Source organism: Bacillus rossius, chromosome 2 (genome assembly GCF_032445375.1).
Source record: "Bacillus rossius redtenbacheri isolate Brsri chromosome 2, Brsri_v3, whole genome shotgun sequence".
NCBI classification, from domain to species: Eukaryota; Metazoa; Arthropoda; class Insecta; order Phasmatodea; family Bacillidae; genus Bacillus; species Bacillus rossius.
The window spans coordinates 126,604,315-126,622,281 of record NC_086331.1 but is presented as its reverse complement, the minus strand read 5'-3'; the positions used below and the strand labels follow the sequence as shown (position 1 = coordinate 126,622,281).

The 17,967-nt window shown below is 40.4% G+C and overlaps 2 protein-coding genes across 2 annotated transcripts in view; both read left to right on the top strand.

Moving 5' to 3' along the window:
- Positions 1-17,967, top strand: part of LOC134528982 (poly [ADP-ribose] polymerase tankyrase-1-like) — a 114,188-nt gene that overhangs the window by 47,165 nt on the left and 49,056 nt on the right. The gene's annotated exons all lie outside the window — the stretch shown is intronic.
- The window catches only part of LOC134529793 (uncharacterized), a 115,835-nt gene that overhangs the window by 77,178 nt on the left and 20,690 nt on the right, over positions 1-17,967 (top strand). The window lies entirely within an intron of this gene.

Genomic DNA, 17,967 nt, shown 5'->3' with positions numbered 1-17,967 from the left:
TACCCTCAGATAGCCACAAAACTTCAATTTTGCATGTGAATTTTCAACATTCCCCGGACCACCCTCTGATGTGGGGGCCAGACCTCCCTCCCCCTCTCCCCTTGAATTATTGTGGAGCCCGGACTCACTAAACTGTGTATACGCCCCTGTGGTACAGTCCGGGCCTACCCAGAAATAAACCCTGGTCCCTGGTCGAAGCGTCAGAGACCTCAGCCAGGATGTGGCACTCGTGTTGACAAATAGCAAGCCCGTGTCGACCGAGTGCTCAGAAGACAGTAACGGGACTGTGTCCATCACTGGTCCGTGCTTCAGACTGCTCTGCCTCGGACCCGTTACGAAGCAACGGCTGTCGGTTCGAGTATCTGGTGAGTTTGCACTTCAATTGATGATGTTTACCAACTCCGACTCCTTTATGCTCTTTGACTAGTCGGGACAAGAAGTAGGAGGTGGTTCTCTTTAACCCCTCTTAGCATGAGTCCTCCGGGGTTTCTCATGACTTTAATTTTGGTGTACTTGGGATAATCGGGACAAGAAAAAGAAGGTAGCTCTCTTTAACCCCTCTTAGCATGAGCCCTCCGGGTTTTTTTTCATGTCTTTCATTTTGGTGTACTTGGGCTAATCGGGACAGATCGAACAATAGCTTGAAACGGTTCAGAAGTAGTTCCAAATACCCCTGAATTTGCCAACTAATGCTGGGCGGGTTATCAATTGCGCGCCTGTAGGACACATTGAGAATCATTTCCAAGTTGACTGCCCTGGTTACAAGGTAGTGTTCGAAATTCGCTGTTGAAAATCTAGAGTTGCACCAGCAGTTAGCTTACGTAACACTCGACACGTTTCGTACTCAAATCGAGGTGTTTTTAAAACTCGATGTCATTCCCTATTGACTGGTTACGCCACGGTGACATCCCTATGCTTGCCGGGACAGGATGATTCTGCGGTGGCTTTCCGTTGCCTTCGGCTTCCAGATAAAACGAAATTTAAATTCATACAATTACTAATTCGCAAAATGTAGAAATTTGGAACAAAATTTTTGTTGTGCTAAAGCTTACAACTTTCTTAAAGTGGTTTCTCTTTCTTACGTGTTTTCGTTGCCTTTATTTTGTTTTTTCCAAGCCGAATAGCATAGTTCGTATTTTATGCCATTCTGAATGACCTGTAAACAACATTCATCAACTGTTGTTTAATGACATCATTAAACAAAGATGACCTGTTGCGGCACACTGTAGGATTAAAGTGGGATGCTTATTTTTCTGGTTATTTTATGAGCCAGACTGTGGTTTATAACATGGCTATAAGCGGCAGAATTGTATTGGGCACTTAAGAAATTTTATATGCCTGGAAAAAAGTTTAGATGATTTAAATTATTTTTTAATTGTGACTATTTCCAGGTATAAAGCGAAGAAATAAATGTTTACAGCTCCGCAATTTTTTCCCCAAATGTTAACGGAAATAAATAAATTAGGACAATTGAACTGAGGGCTAGAAGTATGTAAACATTTGGTACATTCTTCCCTTGGTTCATTTTTCTACGTACAATATTATGAGAAAGTGGTAGAAATAATGTTTGGCCTTACCACTACTTTGTATATGACATTTTACCAAGCTTTATATTCTATTTGGTTTTATTTTACAGATAGCTTTGGAGAAATGTTATTAGTTACCAAATATTTCTGTTCATCGAAATTGAGCGGTATTGAAACTTGCTCGGAAGTTATGTTAGTGTTCTATAATATTTTTAAGTCAAATTAAAAATAAACAAACAAGAAAATACATTCTGTCAGTATTAACACAGTTCTGAATTTTGAACTAGTCCTTCCTCGTTTTGAGCACGAAAATGTTGACCGAATAAGTAGGATATGTATTGTTGTAATTATTATTATAAAAGTATTTTTTTTCTGTTATTTATACTTAAAATGTTTATTTGACTATAAAACATATTAACTTTCATACATGTAATCAGCTTTCAAGCTGAAGTTAATCTAATCTTACAATAAAAGATGCCAGTCAGGTCAATGCCTCAACCAGTAATCGAACCCAGAGTTCTCGTATTTAAGTTAGCGCTTCGACCGATTGTGCCACGGGTCTTCAGTTTTGTTTGTGTTTTGTCGACTGAATAGAACTTGTCTTTATATTAAGTTTCCGTGAACATTGCCTACTATAGAAAACGATGCAGATAATATATACCTGTTACAAAAATAACGCAATGTTCTTAAAATGTCTGGAGGAAAATGCAATATGTAAACAATGGGTAGTACTGAAGGTCCTTTTCTTCATTACATCGTTAGAAATTCGATCGAAGCCAGTTTTTCATAACTTACAGAAAATATCGTATGGGGTAGATAACACAATAGCTCATTCTGAAGTAGGCCTAACTACGGACGTCCTAGCATATAAGTTATGAAACCATCAGAGGTGGTTGGTTTGAGAAACAAAGCGTAAAAAAACTTCCAGAAGGGAAATTTGAATCAGAAGTGGAACCTAACCGGCGGTCGTATTAGACTCTCAAGGGAAGGGGGGGGGGGGGTAATTAAAAATCGGAGAAAGTTTCATTATGTTTAACAGCCAACTATCAAGGTGAAAGGGGGCCAAGCGCGATTGGAACACAAATTTGCTGTTTTGTGGGTAAAGACATTGCCTAGTTAGTGACGCGGTCAAGCAAAAGCGTTCATCCCACGACGTGCGTGACCCTGTGTCCATGCAGGTTTTACCTGGGCCCAACTCACTTTTCACAGACGAGAGAGCCAAAACCCGAAGTCCATGGTTTTTTTTTTCCGTATCTTTAATGTAGCTATCCTAACCAAATCAACTGTCCACAATGTTTTTAAAGTATTTATAATGTAGCTAACCTAACCTAATTGACAATTAGTATCATTTTATCAACACCGCCATATTTATTTACAATGAAGGAAAAAAAAAACCGAAGATGCACGATCGGGCGTTTGGCTCTCTCGTCTGTGAAAAGAAGGCTTCCCACTCAACACAGCCCCAAGCTAGTGGAGTTAGCAGGGGAGTTAGTCGCTGCCGCGGCTGGCCAATCCCAGCACGACCAGGCGTGCAGGTTAGACGTACAAGCACAAGCACGCCGAGTCGCGGTGTCGTGTTGGTCCCGGGTCACCGCATCCTGCCTCCTGCATCACGTGACACGCTCCTCAGCAGTTAGGGGGGGGGGGGGGGGGGGTTCAAAACTGGCTAGACACTATGAAAAGTGCAGTGCCTTAATGTGTATGTAAGGCCATTACGTGAAAAATTAAAAACAAAAAAATACTTTTTTTTTACATTTAGGCATATTAGTTTTGAAAATAACAGTTATTTTTTTAACCAAGCAAACTTTTTTCGGTTCGAACCAGTTTTTTTTAGGTCCAAACCACCTTTTTATTATTACATTAGTTATGTTGGTTCTCTGCAAGTTACGAAAAAGCGAGCTCTGTGCATGCGCGGAATTTGGGCACCAGATCGGCAACGGATAGGACACCAGACTCCGATCGCTATAAATAAGGGATTGGATGTATCCCATCGTGCACTAGGAGCACAGTTAGGTAACAGGTACAGCATATTGAACACCTAAACCCTTATATTTGTGTCTTGGGATACTGGTCTTAGACTCTGCCACGTCGTTTCAAGCAAAACTGAAAACTTTGGCAGTGGTGACCTTGTAGCTGTGTGGCACGCAGTGTGGAGTCGCTTCACTTGAAGAGCTCCACTGAAGCGCCGTGGGCGGGGCTTATGGCTGCCAACCTCGTGGCGTGGAAGCAAATACGGTGCGTCCGTAAAACAATGTCCCAGATATAGCCTATCAACTGTAAGCGTTGTAGTGTCAGTTCAAATCACAATTGAGGAGTAACTCAAACAGTTTTCGATAATAATGTTCGTAAGCTTCCACGGCCATTGTCTGAAGTAGCTTGGCTTCTGGGTTGTAGCCGTGTCCTTGGCGAATAATTCACCGACGTTTCGGTTGACATTGCAGTCGCGACTGCAATGTCAACCGAAACGTCGGTGAAATATTCGCCAAGGACACGGCTACAACCTAGAAGCTACTTCAAATAATGGCCGTGAAAGCCTGCTAACATTACGAAGGTATTATTTGTCAGATAGCTGTCGTAAACACTAAATATGTGTAATTAAGTTGGTCTCCTGACGGACTTTGAATGTTGCACACTTTACACGTGCGCAGGCAGCCATCATGTGAAGAGTGACGTGAGAAAAGGCCCGTCTACAATTGCGTGGTCGCAAATTTTGTCCGAAGGACTCTGATCGCTGATTAGTCCACGTGACCATCTGGCGTCGTGGGTCCCTTGAACCTTTTTGGCCCATACAAGAAGAAAAAACAATCGTGATTTTTCTGTTTCCTGTTGCCGTTTCGAAAAGGTAAACAGGAAATAACGGACGATGTGGTAGGAACAGGAAGCCAAGAATACGTAGACGAAATATTGATTAGTGCTGTCCGTTTGCGACCGGAGCTTTTCAAAGGCATTTTTGGCCGTGGGATTAGAATTCATTTATTAGCACTTTTTGCCTTACCGAATAACTAAATATTATTGAACTCTTAGCACGTTCACCAGTTAAATCAGTATTCAAAACTTAGTCCCATACTCGTTTAAAATGCATGAAAACAATAATTAAAAGCAATCGAAAAAACACCTATTTTGGCGCTCTATATTTACTGCGTTCTAGTGACTACTTTAGAAATCAGTGGATTCGGACATCGGACACCGCACTTTTAGAGAGGCCAGTTTTCCGTGCGACAATGTGGCGTCATTCGCAGTAGGATAAGGACACGGACAGCCCACTGGCTCGGGCTTTTGTAGACGGGCCTTGACAATCTAATAGGGACTAATTCAGTGCTTTGCTTTGCGCCGTATGGGTTACAATGTCGCTTAGTCGGACCTAAGGGCCCCACCTACCTGGGCACACACGGTGTGCAGAGCTTCTGGAAAAACCACGCTATATGGGGCATGTGTCATTTTGCCTAATTTTAGGCCAAACGCAGTTTGGCAAAACGCCGTTTAGCAAAACGCGTTTAGGCAAAACGCCGTTAGGAAAATCGCCGTTGGGCAAAACGCCGTTAGGCAATACGCCGTTTGGCAAATAGAAGTCAGGCAGAACTCCGTTAGGGAAAACGCCTTTAGGCAAATAGCCGTTAGGCAATTCGACGTTAGGCAAAATGCCTTTAGGCGAAATGACTTTAGGCAAATCGCCGTAACGAATTCATGTTTAGGCAAACCGCCTTTAGGCAAATCGCCTGTTACTCCGCGATATGAATACTGATCGAGATAACGAAAAGCATTTAGGATTTCGCTGAGTGCCGATAAGTAGTTTTGTTTCCGAATAAAGTTTTTGAAGTGTATTTTTAGAAGAGTTAAATGGCTCAAAAGGCGTGTTTTCAGAGTAATTTTTAGGCATAAAACAACCGATGCAGATTCTTGAAAGCACTCGAGGGACTTGCAGTCCAACTTTACCTTAATTTCTCTGCCACATAATGACACGGTCACCGCTCAAATTTCACAGTTGTCCTGTGCACGACGAGAAGACTGCGCGCCAGTCCAGAGGAGACACCGCGCTAGAAGCACCAGCGAGCGTCGCGCTTATCATCCCGCCTCACTGACACACATTCACCCCAACGAGGCGGGCCCCTTCAACCGGTCCTCGGCATATTTCAGACGAGATGGCCGGCCGTATGACGTACTTCCCAAGCAGTCCGCGCTCCGGACTCCACTCGTCACATCCGGCCGTCACGCACTTCCGCTACAAACACGTGTTCCAGTGGATCTTCTCTACAGCTGATAGGTAGGGCCATGCAATTTTCGCGATAAGATCTGAACTCTTATTAGACTGCAACAAGGTATACCCGCACCTGTGGTTTCTTCCTTGTGATTGGCGGCCGTCTGCGAGAGAAGTCGCCTTATTTGACCGAGCCACTCAGGACGCGTTTGCTTCCGCACTGGATTATCGTGATTGGTGTTACGAAATACGTGTACCTGAAAGAAACTCACCCAATCACGAAACACAGACGATGCTACCGTGTTTTAACTTTCAGCTAGTCTCGAAATTTTTTCGCGTAATCTGCATGCCCCTATTGATAGGGTAAACCTGAGCGATCACTAGAGACATGCAAAATTCGCGGATTCATTTCGCGATAGGTTAGCATCAAAACAACTATACCTTCGTACCGCTTCTGCGATTGGCCCACATTTTATCCGGGGAACTGTGAGCCAATGGGAAACACTAAACCAAGAAAGTGCCGAATTACGGACAGCCTAGTTGAGACGTCTCACGCGTCAGTAGCCAATGAACAGGTGTCATTTCCGGCAGTATTTAAAGGACTGTGGAGTTTATCCTAGAGGTCAATGAATCAGCGAATTTTGCAGGTCTCTAGCGATCACTCTTCAGCGGGGAGTGGGGAGATTCGCGGTTTCACAGACCTCCGCGCTGTTGTAAATCACGGCAAACCTCCGGAGAACACTTGCAGTGTGTTCTTTGTCGCCGTGAAGGTCGATATTCCCCGGCGCTGGGGTTGGCGAGGCGACCTTGAGGCCCGTGTCTCAGGCTCGGGTCGTTACCACAACGCTGAAATACCATAACGCCGAATGTCAAAATTGACCACAAAGCCGAAATACCATAACGCCGAATGTCAAAATTGACCACAACGCCGAAAGCTAGAAAACTGCTGTGTACCAAAACGCCAAAATAACAACTGAATGAATTTCTGTGTGTTTCTTAAATGTACCTTAACGTCGAAGTACCACAATCAAACCTAACCTAACCTAACCTAGCGTAATATAACCTAACCTAGTCTAACCTAACCTAACCTTTGTGGCAGTCCTGCAATGACATTTTTCGGCGTTGTGGTACACAGCAGTTTTCTAGCTGTCGGCGTTGTGGTCAATTTGGCATTTCGGCGTTGTGGTATTTCGGCGTTGTGGTGCGTCCCCCTGTGGGGCTCGCGGGGGACCCCGGCTGAGCGACTCTGCGCTCTAGCGACGAGACCGAGAACAACCCGGTGTGGTAGGCCGTCGCGTCTGTCCGTCATCACTCCGCTCATCCGTAGTAATATCCGCCCCTCCCCCACCACCCACCCGTTTCAACGTTTCCAAATATTGAGAAAACTATTTTGGAAAAAAATTATCTTGCATAATTATATTAGTGACAGTCATGTAAGTAATGCAATAATTGTGACTCAGTTCACTCAATTATTTTTCACTCTAGTATTTATTTAATCACGCTGAGCGTTACCATGTGATTCGAATATTTTTTGTAGAGAAAAAAAAATTCATGTCTCAAACTTCAGGTAAAAAATAATCATGGAAGCAGCTAACAACTAAACAAACTTCAAAACCATCTATTATGATAAGATTTGACACGCTTAAACCTGGCATACTTTGGAGTTTATAATATCATCCGTCCCTGCATAAAAAAAAGTGTTAAGTAACCAAACCATCGTATTGGCTGTGGGTCACGTGGATGGCGAACGGACTGTTGTGATTCTGGCTGTATGTGTTGCAGGCCATCAGTGGACCTGTTAGAACGGGAAGCCTAAGATGTCCATCAAGTTCTGTCCCTGCCCGATTACACCCGAACAATTCACCTTCGGCCAACCTCGGGTTTATTTATATATATTTATATTTCTCTGTTTATTTTAATGTAGCTATACTAACCTAACGAACCGTCCATAGTGTTTTAAAGTGTTTTAATGTAGCTAACCTAACCGACCTTTTTTAATATTTGAATTCATTTTTCCTGCGCAAAAATAAAACAAATCCCGAAGTTGGCCGAAGGTGAATTGTTCGGGTGTAATCGGGAATGGCAGAACTTGATGTGCATCTTAGGTCTCCCTGTTAGAACGCGAATAAATCATCTAGAAGTGGAAAGAGCTTTTGAGAGTTGGTAGTTTAACGAGAAATTAGGGAGACACGTCGTTGTAGCTTGCGAAAGTTGACAAATAATCTCAAGGTCATATCCAGGAAAGAAAGGAACTGTGATCACAAGCACAAATCCCCCCCCCCCCCAACCCCAAAGAATAGGTATTTTAACAAATATCTGTGACATCAATGTCATTACAGAGGGTAACACACGTATGGGTGGTCCTAGGCTTTGCGGTGCCCTGATATCCGACCAGAAAAGATGTTACCGGGTACCTGGGAGGTAGGAAGGAATAGCCCCCAGAGAAAAGGACGTTTGGGAACTCCAAGGAAAAAAATTGTTGTCTGTAAAGTCTGTTTACGGACGATAGTTTAGCGTGACAACGTCATAACAAACCATTGATGAAATGATAGTTTAAAGTACTAAATTTAAAAGCTACTTTTGAAAAGCCCGCCTTAACCTATTTAATATAATAGTAGATTCATAGGCCAATCGAGTGGAAGAGAGATAGATGCGGCGCAAGCGTACAATGAACGTAACGGGACACAACGTAACGGGACAATGTGTGTAACGGGACACTTTTTCGTGCGTGCAGCCGGCGTTCATCGATTTATTAGACGTCACGTCAAAAAAATTGAAAATTAAACCTTTGCAAACAACATTTTTAAGCCAAACTGGAATTTAAATTTCGATTATGGATTTGCTAATTTGTCTTAAGAAATTTATAAATTCTTTCCTAATAAATTATACTAGGGTTGGTTAAAAAAAAATTGCTAACATTCAACTCTGTCGAAATAGCCCCATTACATGAGTGGCAATAAATTATTTGAAAGTTTGTTCCAATACGCTATCATGAAAAACCAATTAAAATCGAAAGGTATACACCATCACTTTAAATAACATGCTAGTTACAAATTAAATGTTCCTTTTCTCGTCAATTTTCATTATGTTTTTTCTGCAGAAAACTTTACAAACAAGGGAAATTTCATTCCGTCCGGCTTGCCATCCCTACAATGTCGAGGACGCATTGCTAAAGGATGGCTTGATGGCTTGTAACCGAATACTTCTACTGCTAGCACCACCTGTTGTCAGTTGGTCGTACTAATGTGCACGTAGCCATCTCGACTCGTGATATCTGCGGATATTCAGCAAAACGTAAATAACGACCACTGAAAAAAAAATTAATGTTGCGTGGATGTTATAAATTTTAGCGGTCAAAATAAAGTTTGTTATTAATTTCAAAATATTATAAACACTTAAAATGAGCATTTAAGTTTGAATTCACCTTTCGGTAATTGTTCGAACGTTGTTACTTGTCTCTCTTTGAGTTATTACTTACGCTTATAACCTTTTAAACAAATCATATGCCGAAAAACTTAAGTAATATTACGTTTACATACAAAATAAAACACGATTCCGAAGCTAATGGATGTAGGAACGCATCAGTGGATGCGTGTGTTGCATCCCTAGAAATCTTGACTTAGTGGACGCGTGTAGGGGTGCATCGGCATCCCTTGTGAGGATTCGGAAGCAAAGCAAAGATGGCCGCGTCCACTATGCTGCACTTTTAGTGGATCCCTTAGCTGAGGAATCCATTAGGCTAGTATTCGTATGCAGCTCGGGAATATTGGCACATAATCTGACACGGCCTATGAAAAGAATCCGTTCCAACACGAGTGATTTAAACGCTTGACCACTGTAACCACTCGCATGGTTCTAGAGACCGGAAAAATTCGCGGGTTCAGTGACCTCTAGGATAAACTTCACGATCCTCTATGTACTAGGACAAATTGCGCCTGCTCATTGGATAACGACTCGTGACACGTGTTACGTGAGATGCTTGTGATTTGATACTTCTTTTGTTGAAGGATTTTCACTGGCTTAGAGTCCTTCAAGTAAACGGTGGTCCAATCACTGACTCAGAATGAAGGTGAACGAGTTTGGAGTGTAGCCTACCGCGAAATGAATACGCGAATTTTTCCGGTCTCTAGTTATAACATATACTGGGTGGAGTTGAAATAAATCATTTGGCGGCTCACGAAAGCCATTCTCGAAAGATGATTAATTGGTATGAAACCAACCTTTCTTTTCAAATAACAGTTACGTAGTGTTGTTATGAAACCGAAGCAGAAAAGGCATTGATTTACGTTGACTCTACAACTTCTGCAGATGAAGCATCGTCTGTGAAGATTCCTTTTACTTGCACGCTTGCAGTAATCAAAATTTAAATGCTAACGAGGTTTGCCGTTCTGTTTATGCTGCAATTAGTGTGGTCTCGAACTGACTTCAGATACTTTTTCTAACCTTTGATTGGTCAGCGTTTCGCAGGTGACAAAGAAGTCTCCTAGTGGGACGTCATCAGACCCACTTTTGCAAGGAAACAGCTCACAAAGTGAACGTAAGTCTTCCTGACGCTTCAATAACTTTGAGCTAGCCAAAACTGTCAACACCTTTTGTGCAGCAACCTAGATTCATGTAGCAGTAAAGTGAGTTGCACAACACTGCAGCTGTATTATTGCAACATTACTTGCTTCCTCGCCCGCCAACACAAGTACGTGATGAGACATGGACACAGGCAACAATATTTGAAAACGTCAAATGACGCGGGAATCGGAAATCAAAGCTGACTCCCAGCACATATTTTTTTTTCGTCTGAATCTTTTTCACCTGCAGGTGGTATTATTATCCTCTTCCTTTCTCGCGTGCCTCTAATAAACACGAAAGTTTTATGAACAATAATGGTGAGTAGCCACTAGAAACTGCATACGTGGTAGGCCTGCCACTTGATATGTAAACACAGCCATAACATTGCAACACTATCTTTGGTATGTATATATATGAGATATCAGTCCAAACCCAAACCAATCATTGTCCGCTATTGCCAATTGTAGATATATATGTTTTATTGTAATGAAAATAAAGTTTTTTAACGAAACAATAAAAATCAGTGAAATGTTATCAAAAGATGCTAGTCCATTTCCAAAATTGTGTTTTTCTCCCGTCACAAGAATTATGGAATCAAATTCGTGGATGAAAAAAGTACCTACGCATATTGTTAATTTCGTAAATTTTTATTAACAATGGTGGCAGTGGACAACCTAGACTAAGAAGAGTGGTTGTTAACTGCAATTATATGCAGCTTATATAAATCAGCCGAGCGTTGGGTCGGTTTGAAACTCCCGCATGACCGCGAAGAAACCGTAATTGGGGCCTCTATGACACTTGACAAAGCGAAAACCCATTTATGTATAGACAAACTATTTATAGTGGTTAGTGTTGCCAGAGTCAGGAGTATTTCGTAGTTAACCGCATTTGTGGGATTGATTGTATTTAAAATGCAAAACATTTTTTAAAATAGCGCGCGGTCCCAAAGTTCTCTATCATTTCTTTAATCACCTGAGAAACATCCACTGAGCTCTGTTACAAAGATACACAGAAGAGTTAAATGTTAAAAAAGTAATAAGGATGAGTTTAGTACGCGCATCCGCGTGCCTGTGAGCGGGCATCTATTGCAGTCTTCTCGTAGAGCTGCATGCAACTATGGGACTTAACCGGTGATCCTGTGATTTCATCTTTGGAAAATGTTTAAAAAAAAGTTCGTTGCACACGTCTTAGGTGGTTTCGTGACATTCGATTAGAAAGTTTAAAGACATAGAGTGTTGAAGGGTCTCGAAGAAATTTTTACCCACCGCCAATTGTTTTTTTTATTTATTATAATTATTTGAGTGCCTACCAACAGTCAGAGCCTTTAACAGGCGGGCACTTAACAAATATTACAAAAAAAAATACAATAACATACACAAAACACAATAATAACACAACAATAAAATGGGACAACACAAACATAAACACATGACAAAAGACACTTAAAAAAATATAAAAAACTAAATTTGTCAATTTTAAATTAATTAATGAAATAACAATAATACATTATTTACGTCAGAGATTATCTTAACTGCAAGAAAATTAGTAATTCAAGTTTTAAGTTTTTTTTTTTTTAAATCTAAAACGGATTATGAATTCATTCAGTAGGATCTTGCAAAAACGCATAGGTAACTTGTATAAAGAGACAGGCGGTGTTTTTCAGGTGCTTAAAACTGTCAGGTAAAATAATTTAATAATCTATTTAAACTACATTGAAAATACTTTCGTTAACTTTTAAATTCATGTGATAGAGTTTAAATTATACACACACACACACACACACAAAGTTCAATGCACAAATGCCCTGTCTCGTGAGAAACTTTGTCCTACTGTTCCCTGTCATTGTCACCGGAAATATTTAGTAAATAACCGCGTTTGTGCCGTAATGCAGGTGCGCATAGAATTGGTGTGTGCATGGGAATAAGTCGTTTATGACTATTTCGGAAGCGGTGATGCGATAATAAGTGATGTCCCTGCAGGCGGACTGGTTCAGTCTCGCAATTTGCACGGATGCTTATTAAGTCATACTCATAGGAGTTCAATACAAATGTAAAATAACAATTTAAAAATAACCAATCTTTTCGAACTACTAGTTCATCGTAACATAGTCTTAAGAAACAAGAATAATAAAATCTGTTGGTTTGAAAAATAACATGCATTTTACAAATAAAATCGCACTCTCTTCTTATGGAATTGCGTTTATTAAGACAATAAAGTAATAAACGTTTATTTACACTAATAACATTAATCATGTATGTACTTACTACTCATATCTACTAATTTTAATGAACATGGCGGTGATTTGGTAGCTTTTATTTTGAATTTTTTTAAACCCAAAACGTTAATTACGAAGATGCGACCCAAAGGTTTTTCCCCTTAAAATACGGTTGACTTGGCTTATTTTGTAAACAAAAAGTGCCTATTGGAACACGGCCTCAGTAACGCCAACTAATTATTATTGTTTGCTTGTTTGTAGGGAAGCGCTTCTATTAGCATTTCACTGTCTGCTGCTGACTAATTAAAATCCTTCCGCTCGTTTCGTGATTCGTGTGGGGGTAGGCCGACCTCCGTAGCGTAGTCGGATGCACACCGGCTTACGGAGCGAGGGGTCCTGGGTTCGAGTCCCGGGTAAGGCATGGGTGTAAAATATACATTCTGATATTTGATAACGACTTGAAATTGAGATTTATACTTGAACATAATGACCCTGTGGCCGTTGGCGAAAAGCTGTAGGCCACATAACAATAAAAAAAAAGTGTGAGGGTAGTTACGATGGCTATGAGCTAATGCATGCTGTACACACAATATATTTCGTAGGGCCGTGCTACAATCACAAAAGCGTTCCCGCAAAGAAAAAAAAATAACATTGTCAAATTGGTCGTTATGAGACCATTAAGAAAAATACCAAAATAAGAAATACAGATATCGCCCAGTTCGCCCAGTTCACGTATTTAACTATTTATTATTCTGTTGGTTTATGATTATTTGTGATAATATGGCTGCCGATTGTTTACAAATGTATCAACTGAACCTGTATTGGAGGTTAAATTGGAGAAAAATGCCAACTCATCTTAAAATTAGTAAATAGGGGCGTAGGAACCGGGGGACAGGGGGACGTGTCCCCCTGAACTTTTTGGGTGGAGGGGACTGCCCCCCCCCCCCAACTTTCTAGACCGTGATATTTTTATTTTATAATATTATTCTGCCCAACTTTATTTGTAATTTCTTCACTCATCAAATTTTATCTTAAGGAAACAATAATAATTTTAACTTCGATGTATCCACTGGTTAGATACAAAAACTGCTTAAAAAGTGCTATTTTGCACTTTTAAAATCAAAATTTTCCTGTGGAAGACCCCCGTCATAGTAAGAGGGGAATGGGTTTACATGACATCAAAATCATTATTTGTCCCCCCCAACTTTTAGAACACAGCTACGCCAATGATTTAGTATTATGAAGATTTGTTTTGGACTTTTAATATGTCTAAACATATCAACTAGTAATATTTTGATCTAATTTTCTTCTGAACAGCTGAACTACAGTCGTTAATAAAAGCAGGCTAGAACCGCTGATACAAATATAAACAAACGTCCGCCATATTGGTATGTAAAAATCAGAAAAAAATGGGGGGGGGGGGGGAAATAAAGATTAGGAAAGGATATTGATGGAGGGAGTATTAGCCGTCAGACGTGAAGGCGATTTTTGCCCCAGTTTTTTCTTCTTGAGTTTTTCACAAACCAATATGGTGGACGTTTGTTTATACGTGTATCAGCTGTTCTAGACTGCTTTTATTAACGACTGTAGTTAAGCTGTTCGGAGGAAAATTAAGATCAAAATATAAGTGGTTAATATGTGTGTAGGTATATATTGAAAGTCCAAAACGAATCTTAATAATATAATACAAATATATTGATATGAGATGACATTTTTCTCTGATTTAACCTCCAATACAGGTACAGCTGATACGTCTGTAAACAAACGGCCGCCATATTGGTACGTGTAGTACACTGAAATCCCTTCCCCACCATGAATCGGACCTTATGCTCCATTTGTATATTTCCCTAATCTCTGGGGGGGAAAAGAACGGCTTGGTAATCTCAGAGTTGAAGATCGCAAAAAAAAAAAAAAAAAAAAAAAAAAGAAGGGAATCAGTGACCGCGAGGTGAGCCGGAGGCTTGCCAGTGGCGGCTGGCGGCTGGAGCAGGGCTGCCAACTGCTGCGCAGGCGCGGGCCGAGTCTGGGCGGCAGAACCGGTCGCGTGACCTTTGCGGAGGAAGCGGCGCCTCGGAATGTACAGCCCTGTTCACGCGTTGCGCAGCGCGCGCCTGCCCCTGCCTCGCTCCGGCCGCGGGCCTGGCTGCTCCAGTAGGTCGTGGGCAACATGTCACCGCCACATTTGCCAATACCCGCACAGCACGGTCGTGCGCATATAGGAGGGAAATTAAAATATTTTTTGACGTGACAACGTTTAATAAATCGATGAACGCCGGCTGCGCGCACGAAAAAGTGTTCCGTTACGCACATTGTCCAGTTACGCTGTGTCCCGTTACGCTCATTGTACGCCTGCGCCGCATCTATCTCTCTTCCACTCGATTGGAACAACCATCGATTTGACTTTTTCGAGGAACATTAAACTTGAAACACTCCCATTCGTTTCCTACTTTTCCTATCATCGTCCTATCCTAAACAGAATAACACAGATTGGAAGAAGTTAAATAGCAAACATGTATAAAAGTTATAGTTAAAATAATATGTTCGTTAAAGTAATAAACATATTTGAATTAATGAGTGCAAATAAAAGTAAATTTATCAATTAAATTGTAGATTTCATTTCACTCCTTCTTTGTATCCATACAAAATAGTGATAATTCAATAAAAATTATTCAATTTTATTCATAAAAGTATGCAATCATTTCATCAATGTTTTGTTATGACGTTCGTCCGTAAACCGACTTTACAGACAACCATTTTTTTTTATTTTTGTTACGGACGCATGGCGCTACAACCAATGAGAGTAGAGCAGGAAGCCATTTTGCCGGGACTAGAGAACCGTTGGTATTTATCAATCAAGAAAATGTCGAGATATAACGTACAATGTCCAGGTGCAAACTACTAATTAAAAAAATAATAATTATTGCTATTACTTATAAAAAGTAACTAGCAAGTAATGTAAATAAATGTTTCGTGGTTAGAATGGTTAACTAAAGATTTCTCATAACCCGAATCAACTTTTGAGAAGAAAAATTGTGTTCATGAATTGCTGGTCAGATTTCATGGGGTAATCATTTGGTACATAGTTGATCTAGTTATTTACTACAACACTGCCAACAGATGTCGGATACATCGCGAAATGTCATTGGCTGGAATGAACAGTGAGACTTCAATTGTGACCTGATCTCTCACTGGTAGTGTGTACAGCCGTGCGCATGGCCTGCTGTGCACTCGCTTGTTTTTTTTGACGTGACGTCTAATAAATCGATGAACGCCGGCTGCACGCACGAAAAAGTGTCCTGTTACGCACATTGTCCCGTTACGCTGTGTCACGTTACGCTCATTGTATGCTTGCGCCGCATCTATCTCTCTTCCACTCGATTGGAACAACCATCGATTTATTTGACTATTTCGAGGCACATTAAACTCCCATTCGTTTCCTACTTTTCCTATCATCGTCCTATCCTTAACAGAATAACACAGATTGGAAGAAGTTAAATAGCAAACATGTATAAAAGTTATAGTTAAAATAATCTCTTCGTTAAAGTAATAAACATATTTGAATTAATGAGTGCAAATAAAAGTAAATTTATCAATTTAACTGTAGATTTCATTTCACTCCTTCTTTGTATCAATACAAAATAGTGATAATTCAATAGAAATGATTCAATTTTATTCATAAAAGTATGCAATCATTTCATCAATGTTTTGTTATGACGATGTCACGTTAAACTATCGTCCGTAAACCGACTTTACAGACAACCAAATTTTTTTGTTTGGTTTTGTTTTTTTAATTGGGAACCCAGTTTTAGTCTGGCTTTGTAAACTTCGCAGAAACAAGGCAATAAAATCATGGACGTTTATGAAGCACGGAAGTCTCTTAGACACCACCAACCCTACAACTTGAAATTCTAAAACATCATAGGCTTCATCGGGAGGGGCTTTCGTACCAAGGAGGATGCAGTACGAGTTACAAAACATGACATTAAATAATTCATGAATGGGCCTTGGCATATTTACAACATTTATGGTCTCACATACTCAACGTTAGTACTTCAATATAAATGTTGTTGGAAGAAAAGTTTTACACGTGAATTTAGTTAAGTATTTAAGTAATCATAAACAAACCCTCCAAGAAATGATAAAATTTGGGCTTGGGGGATTGCCATTAATCTGCTTTAAAAGTTTTATTATCCTTTATTGTGCGAAATTTTAACTTAAAAATGTAGTGTTTATAATAAAAAGACCATCATCGTGGACTTTTATAAACACAACGTCTGCCTCTTTAAAAGTTTTCGGAACACTACACTTTAAATATGGAAGGCGGAAACACCAGCCGAAAGGCCAGAGTTGAAAGTTGCGTTGCGTTGTTTTTTTTTTTTTGCGTCTTACGTAGTTTATAAACAATTATTTGAAATTGTTATTAAACGTTTTGCGTCTTGCCTTATTGCGTAGTTTATAAACCCAGCCTAACACAAGAAACGTATGGTTGATTTCTCAACCCTGTTGATGCCAGCTGCAATTCAGAGCGAAACGCCGGTACAATCTACCACTTCGTCGCGGCTCAAACTCGAAAACCAAGATGGTTTATTTTGAGCACGTTATTTAATTGTTTGCGTGTTGCGTTTCTTAAGTTCTCGTGATTCTTGCGTAGATTGTAAACCCGACCCTAGACGCTCGTACGCACATTGCCAGATTTTGTACACTTTGTAAATTTACAAATAAACAACAAAAAGGTGTGTTTTCGATAAACTGGGAATAAAACTTTTTTGCGTGGTTATTTATCAAACCGTGTAACCCGATTTTGTTTTAATGAACAGTGACGCGTTTCGTTAATGACTTTATGTTTGTATTTTTGTACCTGATGGGATGACATCTGGGTTCCGAACCGTCCAAGCACTCGCTTGAAGTGACGTCGGGAAACTGTGCAAAGCCCGTCCAGACTCGAACTAGGGTCCTCCCGGTTGCGAAGAGCAGTGTTTGACCACTGCGTCAACTCACTTTTCCCCGCGCGTGGTCTGTGTACAAACACATGACTGTATTTGCATGGATGTATAAAATCACGTTCTTTAAATAATTATCCCAATGGGAAAGATTGATTTAAAACTTGATTTTTTTTTAAACTTACTTACGCCATTTCTGGTTACGCATTTTGGCGCTAGAAAGTTATTGCATGTGAAATATTTCAAAACTCAAAGCAGTTCCGTATAATGTTCTGTCCTCTGTGAGCTGCCACAAAAGAAGGAATAAATCTGGATAAACAATCTATGCCTCGCGTAGAGGAAAGTGAAGGAAGTAGCTGACTCTTCTAGATCGCTGTCGCAATAGACGTTAACTAGCGGTGAACAGCTACTGGAAGAGTTGTGTATTAGCTTGCGCACAAGTAGTCCCAGTGTCAACAAAAGTAGGTATTGTCTATTTTTAATGCCAAACAAAATGTTGAACTGTGTTAAACTTTGTCCAAAGAATGA